The 9,255-nt window shown below is 60.1% G+C and overlaps 1 long non-coding RNA gene across 2 annotated transcripts; it reads right to left on the bottom strand.

The window, feature by feature from the left end:
• Nucleotides 1–3,970: 3,970 nt before the first annotated feature.
• LOC144382196 (uncharacterized) lies at nucleotides 3,971–9,114 on the bottom strand. Of its 2 annotated transcripts, none has more exons than XR_013448653.1 (2): nucleotides 6,338–9,114; nucleotides 3,971–6,244 (listed from the first exon to the last, which is right to left on the bottom strand). It is a non-coding gene; the product is annotated as an uncharacterized LOC144382196 (long non-coding RNA). The 2 variants fall into 2 exon arrangements; XR_013448654.1 differs by having other exon boundaries at nucleotides 6,667–9,114.
• Between the last annotated feature and the right edge of the window lie 141 nt (nucleotides 9,115–9,255).

Here is a 9,255-nt window from a genome sequence, read left to right as displayed (position 1 = left end):
CCTTGTGTCCCCCAACCCGCCCCCCAGCCGCCCTGCGCAAAGCCCACCTGCATTTGGCCCCAGGCCCACCCCAGGTCCAAGCCCCAGAGTGGTGGTTCTCCTCCCCGCCCAGAGCAGCCCCTGCCCCCAGCTCCACACACAGGGGCTGGGGTCTCCCCAGCCGAGGGGAGACGGAGAAGCCCCCTCAGTGGGTGCCGCTGTGGTGCAGGACCCAGGGCTTCATCAGCTGCAAGAATAAGCAGAGACAGCACCCACCGCCCGCCCGTGTCTCCCACGCAGCTCTGCGGGGTCCACTTCTTCCTAGCTGCCCCAGGCCCGTGCACCTCAAAGCACCTTTTAGAACAAAGAGCACTCCTGGTTTGGGGGGTTTCTCTGCTCCCAGAGCAGGACAAGGCTGCCAGTCCTTGCTGCTTCCGCTGACTAAAGGTCTGCCTGGGTACTCCTGGCCATCCACAGAGAGGCAGAAGTCACGGAGGTGAGCGGCCCAGGCGAGCAAAGGGCCTGCCTGCCAATGCCTGAAGGCGCCCCTCGGCCACCAAAGCTAGAGGAATGGACAACACAGTGTGGTCCGGCCACACCACGGAGTATGAGCCGGCCTTCTAAAGGAAGGAAGGACCCCTGCCCCCACGGGGACAAGCCCCGAGGACACGAGCCAGACACGGAAGGATACGCACGGGGGCCCCACTCCCACGAGGTCCCGGAGTCATCAGACTCACGGACACAGAGCGTGGACGGCGGGACCGGGGCTGGGGGAGCAGGTGGGGGTCCGTGCGTCACGGGGACAGGGTCTCCGTGTGTGGGATGGAACATTCTGGAGCCGGATGGGGGGGACGGCTGCACAGCAACATGGATGTGCTCGGTGCCCCTGAACTGGACGCTTCGAAATGGTTAAAGTGGTTAAGTTTTATATTTATTGTACCACAATTAAAATTATTATTCAGAAAAAGCATGTGGCCCGTGAGCCAAGAGACAGGTGAGGAAGAATGAGGCAGTGACGGGCGAGAGTCTGGGGGCTTATCTGCAGGGGAAGGAGAGCAGTGAAGGCGCCGTGGGGAGGGGGCTCATGGGGGAGAAGCTGAGGCAGGGGCTCTGGGGAGGGGGATGGCAGCGACCAAGGGTGCACGGAGTAGGGAACGGGAGGCCGGACTGAACCCCGGACCCGCACAGCACTGGGTCCCCTGCACCGCCCCCCATAGGCCTGGGTACCTGATCCTGTTTCCCTTTTCTCCGTGGCTCCCAGGAAGGTCAGAGCTAAAGCCGAGGCCCCGTAATAGTAACTGTGGGGGGCGCAGAGGCCAGCGTGCACCCACTCTGTGTTTTCATCATGGCCTTGACTGTCTAGTCCAGCTTACGAGTCCTACTCCTGACTTCGAATGCCCCTGCTCGGGGCTGACTTACCTCCCTCCTGCCGCGCACCTGACGGTCCCCCCAGAGGACTTCTCGCCCCCCTTACAGCGCAGGTGCACCGGGTCTGGCCCTCAGGCCGGGCTCAGCAGGTGCCCGCGACATAACACCTTCAAGATCTTTGTGGCCAGGTGTCTGTACTTCTGGGGGGAGGGACACCCAGAGAAGACAGAGGCAGAGGCGGGCAGAGACGGAGAGCGAGAAGGGGAAGTGAGAGGTTGAGACCTGGACGGACAGAGTGAGAGAACAGACGGGCTCCTGGCCCCCCCGGAAGAGGCAGGCTAGCCGGCCAGGTGGGCGGGAAGTGCCGGGGCAAGCCCCTCTTCCCCTGGGGAGTGAGGACCACAGGACAGACACCTCGGAGCCTCCACCCACACCGGGCTCTGCAGGCCTCTGCTGCCCCCTGGAGGCGCTCGCTGGTAATGCAGGCTCTCCGCACCCTGCCTTCCCCAGGGTTGGGGGCTGTAGACCCCCTTCCTGCTCTTTCCCGGCCAACACCAGACCCAAACCACCTAGATTCACATCGGGGGGCTGTGGGTGCGTCCTCGGGGCGCAAGGTCCCCCGGGCCACAAAGGTCCCAAGCGCGCTGCCTTCCCCATGTTCTTTCCTGGTTGTGAGAACAGAATACAGCCGTGCCTACGGGCGTCTGCGGACACTGGAAGTGCCCACGAATCTGCACCTGCTGCCACCACAGGACCAGCCCCGCGACAGCGTCACCACCGGCCTTTCCCACCAGGCGGCGGGGCCACCCCACCGCGGCCTCCCTCGCTGCCGCACTCCTCGGGGGCCTTCCTCCTCCTTTCAGCCGCGCTCGGGCCGGTGGTGGTGAGGGCGTTGCGGGGCCGACCTCGGTCCGCTTGGACCTGCGGCCACCGGCTCATCATCTGCCTTATCTCTGCAGCCCAGAGCCCTCAGCCCGCTCCCGGCCGGAAATGCTCATCCAGCGGGTGCCCAAGAGACCTTTCTCTCCCGGACGGACGGGCGGGCGGATGGACGGAAGGACGGACGGGCGACTGCGGCAGCTTCGGGGCACCGGGCAATCAGACCTGCGTGCCCTGAGGTGCTGTGGGACGCCGCAGGACGCCGCCACCGCGCTCCCAGCGGATCCGCTCCGGTTGGAGGTGGGACTTTCCTTCGGTTCTACCTGTCGGCAGTGCTTGTTTGCCCCCATTACGGGTTCCCGGTTTCTTTCTGCGCAGACCCTGAGGTCCGCTCTCGAGGGACGGCTTCCCGAGTGCAGACAAATGCGCACAGTCACGTCAGCACCCCCACCGCCAAGATGCAGACGTCCATCCTCCCACAAAACCGTCCCTGAGCCCCAACTCTGCACCGCGGACCCACTTTCTGTTCCGATAAGCTGGCCTTTCTCGGAAGTCCAGAGGCGTGCAGTCAGGCCTCATGCAGACTCTGTGCTCGGCTCCTCTCTCTCAGCAGTTTGTGAGGTTGCCCCCCCCACGCTGTTGCATGGACCACTAAGCACTTCACCCCTTTCAAATACAGAACAGCGTCCCATCACGTGCACGTGCCATTTTGTGTCTGCACCCCCCACCCGCTGAGAGCGTGTGGGGTGCATCCGGTGGGGGTGGGGAGGGTCTTCTGCTGGCTGTAGACCGAGGAATGGCCCCACTGCGGCATGTGGGAGGCGGTGGTCACCTTTCCAAGGAACCGCTAACCCGCTCCCCAGAGTGCCCGTGCCATTCCACGTTCCCGCCGGCCCTGGGCGTGGCCGGTTCTTACTCCGTTCAGGTCTGTGTCCTGTCCTGTCTCGGACCGTCCAGCAGGGCTTAGTACCTCCCCGTGTTATCAGTTCTGCACGCACAGAACTATAGGCATTGGATTCTAAATCCTCCAAAACTCTTTTAAGTCCAGCCCCCCAAATGCAGATCCCCCCTCCCCCTGCACGAGTCCCTACCCCAGCTGACCACCTGCTCTCAATTCCCCCAAAGGGAGCAGACTCACCACCTCCCGTGTGCGGCCCTGGCGTTACTGGTCAGCACGTCCTCAAGCCGTGACCAGTCTGCCCTCTGAGAGCCTCCACCTGGGACAGCCCACACACATGGAACAGGCTTCGGAACCGTGAGGCCGCCTCCCGCCTTCTCTGCCTCGTCCACTGGGTCCCTGCTGGGTCCCTCCCCGTGCCGCGCCACTAAAGAGTGGGTGGGAGGCACCTGGGGGCCACCTGGCCAATGTGCCCATTTTACAGATGAGGGTTTACAGCTGGAGGCCCAGGGAGGGAAAGGGAATGGTCCAAGGCCACAGGTGAGCCTGCCCTGGCCCTGGAGGCTCAGGTTCCCTCGGCCCCATCCTCCCGCCTCCTGCGCCCGCCCCAACCCCTCGATCCGCGGCGTGGCATGCAACCTCGAATGCAGTCCAACTCAACAAGCACGTTTTGAGGCCCCGTGGCATTCAGCACTGGCCCTATCTCTCCTGGTAAGAGAGCGGGAGCCGGGACGGGCCTCCGTGAGGATGGGCAAGCTTGGCGGCAGGCCCCACACCGGGCAACCGGGCCGCATCCTCGCCAGGGGAAGTAATTCCTTAAGATATTGAAAGAAAGGCTTCCCAAAATTGTACATGGATTAAGGTTTCATTTATTAAGGAACTAAACAAATATGTGGGTGCTAGGCAGTTGTCAGTATTTCTAACGAGGGCAGAAAGCCTCGCTCTGGGAGCGAAACACTGTAACAGCCGAGCTTGACCGAGTTTGACCAAAATCAACACGCCGTCCTCAGCTCCCCATTCTGGGCGGGCAGGGAACTGGGTCCAAAAACAAGGGGTTTTTTGGGGGCTTACTGTTTGGTGTTAAGTGAAAACACTCCCACTGACATAGAACTCCAAAGCCCGGGACCCGTGTAGACCACACAGCCCCTGCCTGCCGCCTCTGAACAGAGGCTACACCCACCAGGAAACACCACTGGGCTCTGCGGGAAAATGATTTTACTTCTTCCCGTGCTGCAGGCATTCCAGAAATGATCTTTAAATGCTCCCTGGGAAGAGGATTTATTCCTCTTCTGAACCGCTCCCTGGATCCTTATAAACTGGACTCAGTTTTAATGGTATGCATTAATTTCCCTTGGGAAAAATTTGAATTTCACATAGACCCGGGGTTTTGTTTTTGTAATAAAATATATGCGATTTTCGATTGGTTGCCTTTAATCTTTTCTTTCTGCAAAAACCTCAGCGGCTTATGTTTCTTATATCCTGCCCCCTCCCTCCACTTGGATAATCCTGGTTTGCAAAAAAATTAATTGTTCATTGTTTTTCCAGATAACTGGGTGCTGCTATAGGTAATCTCTGTCTTGTGGAGAACTCTAATTAGAACCGCTTCTAATTCCGTGCCACTATTTGTTCAAGGGTGTCTGTGACCGCCGTGCACGGGGTCACTCCCAGCTGGGGCACAGACAGGGCGGGCGTGGGCTGGCGGTAAACGCGGGGGCCCCCAGGGCAGAGCGTCCCCAGCCTCGGCGGCGGCGGCGGGGGAACCGCTCAGAGAAAGATCCGCAGACCACTGCGGAGGTGGCCATGCCCCCGAGGCCTCTCGCACCTGCTTCTGTCCTAACGGGGCACCAGCAGCTCCCGAACCGCCACAGCATTTCCCCAGGGACGGGACTGGGGCAGGAGGACCCCTTGGCCTTGGTTGTATCAAGGCCTGTGCTTAGATATCCCCAGACCCATCTCGGGCGCATTAGGGGACCGGGCAGATGGGTTGACATGGCCACTCCTCGGCATCAGCTGCCCCCAAACGCCAGCAGTGAAGAGAGCTCAGGGCCGCTGGTCCCACGAGGCCCCTTGTGTGCGGTTCCGTGAGTGGATCCCGCTGACCCGTGAAAGGCGGGCAGCCCTGTTGCACACCGGGTGTGTCCGGCCCTCCACCAGGCCCTTTCACATGTGACCTCATTTAATCCTCCCAAGAGCTGGTCTGTCGGAAGGAACGCAGCCCTGAGGTGCGTGCATGAACCTTGTCCACACGGTGCTGAGTGGAAGGAGCCGGCCACGGAAGGCCACGTGGCGCAGGAGTCCCCTTGTGGGCGTTGTCCACATGGGCAAATCTGCAGAAACACAAAGTGGGTGCGTGGTTTCCAGGGGCCGGGGGCGGGGAGGGTGGGGCGCTCTAGATATTTCGTCACGTTCATTATGATTTCTTCGTTGACGTAATCACTGACAAGGACTTGCTAACTCTCAAATGCAGGTCGTTTTCACGGAGCGATTGGTTCAAGGACAGGCACGTGACCCAGGCTGGTCTAGGGACTGGCCTGGATGTTCCCGGGGAGTCCTGGGAAAGAGAGCGACTGGGGGCAGCGGCTGGTGATGCTGCCGGGACGCAGGACAGCAATCTCGGAGTTGAGAAACGGAGGGGAGAATCGTCGGAGTGTCCAGGACTTCTCAGCTGTCCAGTGAGCCCATCTGTTCTCCTTTGGAGCAAAGGACGGTTTCACACGGTGTCTGTCACCTCTGCCTGGAAGAACCCTAATGGACACACCTCCCGTAACTCGGTCCTAAGTATCTACCGCCTAAAGGGAATAAAATCTGCTTATCTGATGCCATGTCTCAGGCCTGCATCACAAACGTGATCTCCAGCTCTCTGCATCCCCGGGTCCTCTTAGGAGACTGGCTGGGACACGTGAGAGGGGCTATCGTTTCTACAAATAACACAGCTCCACCTATTACACCATCTCACCAAAACCTGGAGGGGACACTGTGTCTATGAGCCGCTCCCTTGGGCAGACCCTGGAGGGTGGCAGCTCTGAGAGCCTCCTGCAGGTCAAGGGCCTCTGAGCCCCAAAGACTGATTTGCTTTCAAGCCATTCCTCACCCGGCATACGGCAGCAGGATGTTACTCACCTGCGGATGAGAGGACAGGTGTTTAATAATAAAGGTAATAAATAATGTATAAATGTATAAGTAAGTATGAAAACACATGAAGTAATAGCTAACTTCATAAAGCTCTGGGAAATCACGGCCCGCGGCCCACCTCACTCCCTCCTGTGAGGCCGGCACCCGTGTTCTCTCCATTTCTGAGCTGAGAAGCTGAGGCTGACAGGGAGGTTGCCCCAAAGCACAGCTAGTAAGGGCCAAGGAGGTAGATTCTGGAGCCTTCCAGGGTTGACATCTTAGGCCCCTGTGTGCCTGCCGGAGCTGGCAAGGCATGAGCTCGCAGAGGGAAGTAGGGACATCCTAACACAGGTTTCCCTACTGAATCGACCGTTTACAAAACTGGGCTCCCCTTAAATGCCCCTCCGTGTCCCCCACTCTCTCTCACGCACGGGCACGACGTCGCGAGTCCTGGTAGGCACGCTGCGAGGCTGGGGGGGCTGCCGTGCATCATGAGAGATGCAAGATTTCGGAAAGCCCGTGAAGGTTAATACTGGGGAATGTGGCGGCAAACGTGGAGGGCCCGGCAGTGCCAGACGGGGCCAGCTGGTGAGAGGACAGACTCCAAGGACAAACGTGCGTATCAAAGGATCATGAGAGGCTCTTGGGGAAGCGGATGGTACCCTCGGACCACCCTCCTCGTTATGCAGCCGGGAAAATCGCTGTCGGACAACTTGTTGGGAAGATTATGACCCTGCCAAATCAACACTGGATTCGTTGGTTCTACAAATTAACGTATAATGGCATTCATAACCTAGAATTCCTTGAATATAAGACAAATTCAAGACATTTTCTTTTGCCCCCATTTTTTTAAGATAAATTCTCAGACTCTTCTGCCCCACCAGTGACACTCTCACTACTCGGTTCCCATTTTAAGTGGATTCACTTAAGGGAATTCACCTCCCACTGGAGAACAGCCCAGGGCAGGCAATGAGCTGGGCCCCCCTTATTCTAAGTGCCCACGTTCTGCCCACGTGCCCACTTGGGCCTCCAGGAAGCCCCTCCTAGACTTCCCACCTCCTTTCCTTCATATGCAGCCTCTACCCAAGATCTCGACCAAAAAACAGCCAACAGACAAGCACTGACATATTTGCTTAAGTGTCATCGAAACTTATCAGCCACTCTGCTCTTGCACGTCTTTCATAAAGGTGAGAACTTTATTTCAGAGTTGGGTATTTTTTGGAGGGGTGTCAAACTTATGTCTATTTGTATACAAAGAATGCATGAATAGGTGAACAGCAGTGAATGCACCTTTGTAAGGTTTCCCACGGCAAAGCAACAGAATTGGCAATTTGCTTTTGGGGTGTGTGTGGGTGGATGTGGGTTTAAATTTAGCCCCAACAAAAACACTCTCCGGAGAAATTAATACCCTTCATCCTTTTTGAGTATTGGAACCTTGAAAGTTATAATCTTTCCCTCTGTGAACTGGCTGCAAGAAAGCTCAAAAACAGGTTTCCTTTTGATTTTGATTTCTATTTTGATAATGTTTTGTATACACGCCTTTTATTTTAAGCCACCAGAAATCGTTTTGGAAGGCGCATGCTTCATTGGACTTGACACGGATTGTCTAAGGAATCATTAAATCACGAGAAAAGGGAGCAAAGATTAGGGATGCCAAGGCTTCCTAAGGAGCTCAGTGGGGTGGACAGACCAGGTGGAGGGGAAATGCGCCCCCGCAGGGGCTGTCAGGAACCTGGACAGCAAGGCCTCTGAGTGCGGGTTCTGAAGGGCTGTTACTGCCCTAAGGAGGAATCTGCAGGCTCAAGCTAGGGCAGCAAGGTCCCCCACCCCGCCAATAACACTTCCAGCTTGGAGAGAGAATGAGCCCTGGGGGGCTGTCAGAGATGGCGGGAGGGGACCAGAAATCGTCCTGCCACAGGGGCCACGCTGGTCCCTCCTCCTCCCCCGTACCTGAGCGCGGAGCCCTCAGACCAGTCATGCAGGGCAAGCAGGGCGACCGTCTGAAGCCCGGATCCAGCCCTTACCAGCTTTACGGACCCGGGGCAAGCGCTCTGAACCTGACCAGCCTGTCTACAGGACGGGGTCAAGACTGCAGGAACTACTGCTCACAGAGCGCTTCGCCCCATGCCGGGCACCCACCACGGCCTGAGGAATCCGATGGATGTGCGCTGGAAGGGTGGCCCAGATGGACCCCAGACGGCTGGGGCCCGCGTGAAAATGGGGCGGAGGGCTCGCCCCCGCAGACCGCCCCCACCCCTGCAGAACGATCCCAGAGGGCTGGGGGACCCGGGAGCGTGGGATGGAGGGCTCGCACCCCCACGGACCGCCCTCCGGCCCCGCAGATCGCCCCCACCCCTGCAGAACACCCCAGGAGGGCTGGGGGCCCCGGGAGAGTGGGGCGGAGGGCTCGCCCCCGCAGACCGCCCCCGCCCCTGCAGGTCGATCCCAGAGGGCTGGGGGACCCGGGAGCGTGGGATGGAGGGCTCGCACCCCCACGGACCGCCCTCCGGCCCCGCAGATCGCCCCCACCCCTGCAGAACACCCCAGGAGGGCTGGGGGCCCCGGGAGAGTGGGATGGAGGGCTCGCACCCCCACGGACCGCCCTCCGGCCCTGCAGATCGCCCCCACCCCTGCAGAACACCCCAGGAGGGCTGGGGGCCCCGGGAGAGTGGGGCGGAGGGCTCGCCCCCGCAGACCGCCCCCGCCCCTGCAGGTCGATCCCAGAGGGCTGGGGGCCCCGGGAGAGTGGGATGGAGGGCTCGCACCCCCACGGACCGCCCTCCGGCCCCGCAGATCGCCCCCACCCCTGCAGAACACCACAGGAGGGCTGGGGGCCCCGGGAGAGTGGGGCGGAGGGCTCGCCCCCCACGGACCGCCCCCGCCCCGGGGCCCTCAGTCCTGGCCTCGCCGTGGGGCCTCCGCGCCGTCCCGCCCGCCCGGGTCAGCAGGACGCCCCGCGCCCGGGCTCCGACTCCTGCCGGCCACACCCAGGTCCCTGTGTCCGCGGCGGCGGCCCTCAC

Source organism: Halichoerus grypus, chromosome 6 (assembly GCF_964656455.1).
Source record: "Halichoerus grypus chromosome 6, mHalGry1.hap1.1, whole genome shotgun sequence".
Taxonomy (NCBI): Eukaryota; Metazoa; Chordata; class Mammalia; order Carnivora; family Phocidae; genus Halichoerus; species Halichoerus grypus.
This window is presented reverse-complemented; position numbering and strand designations above follow the sequence as displayed.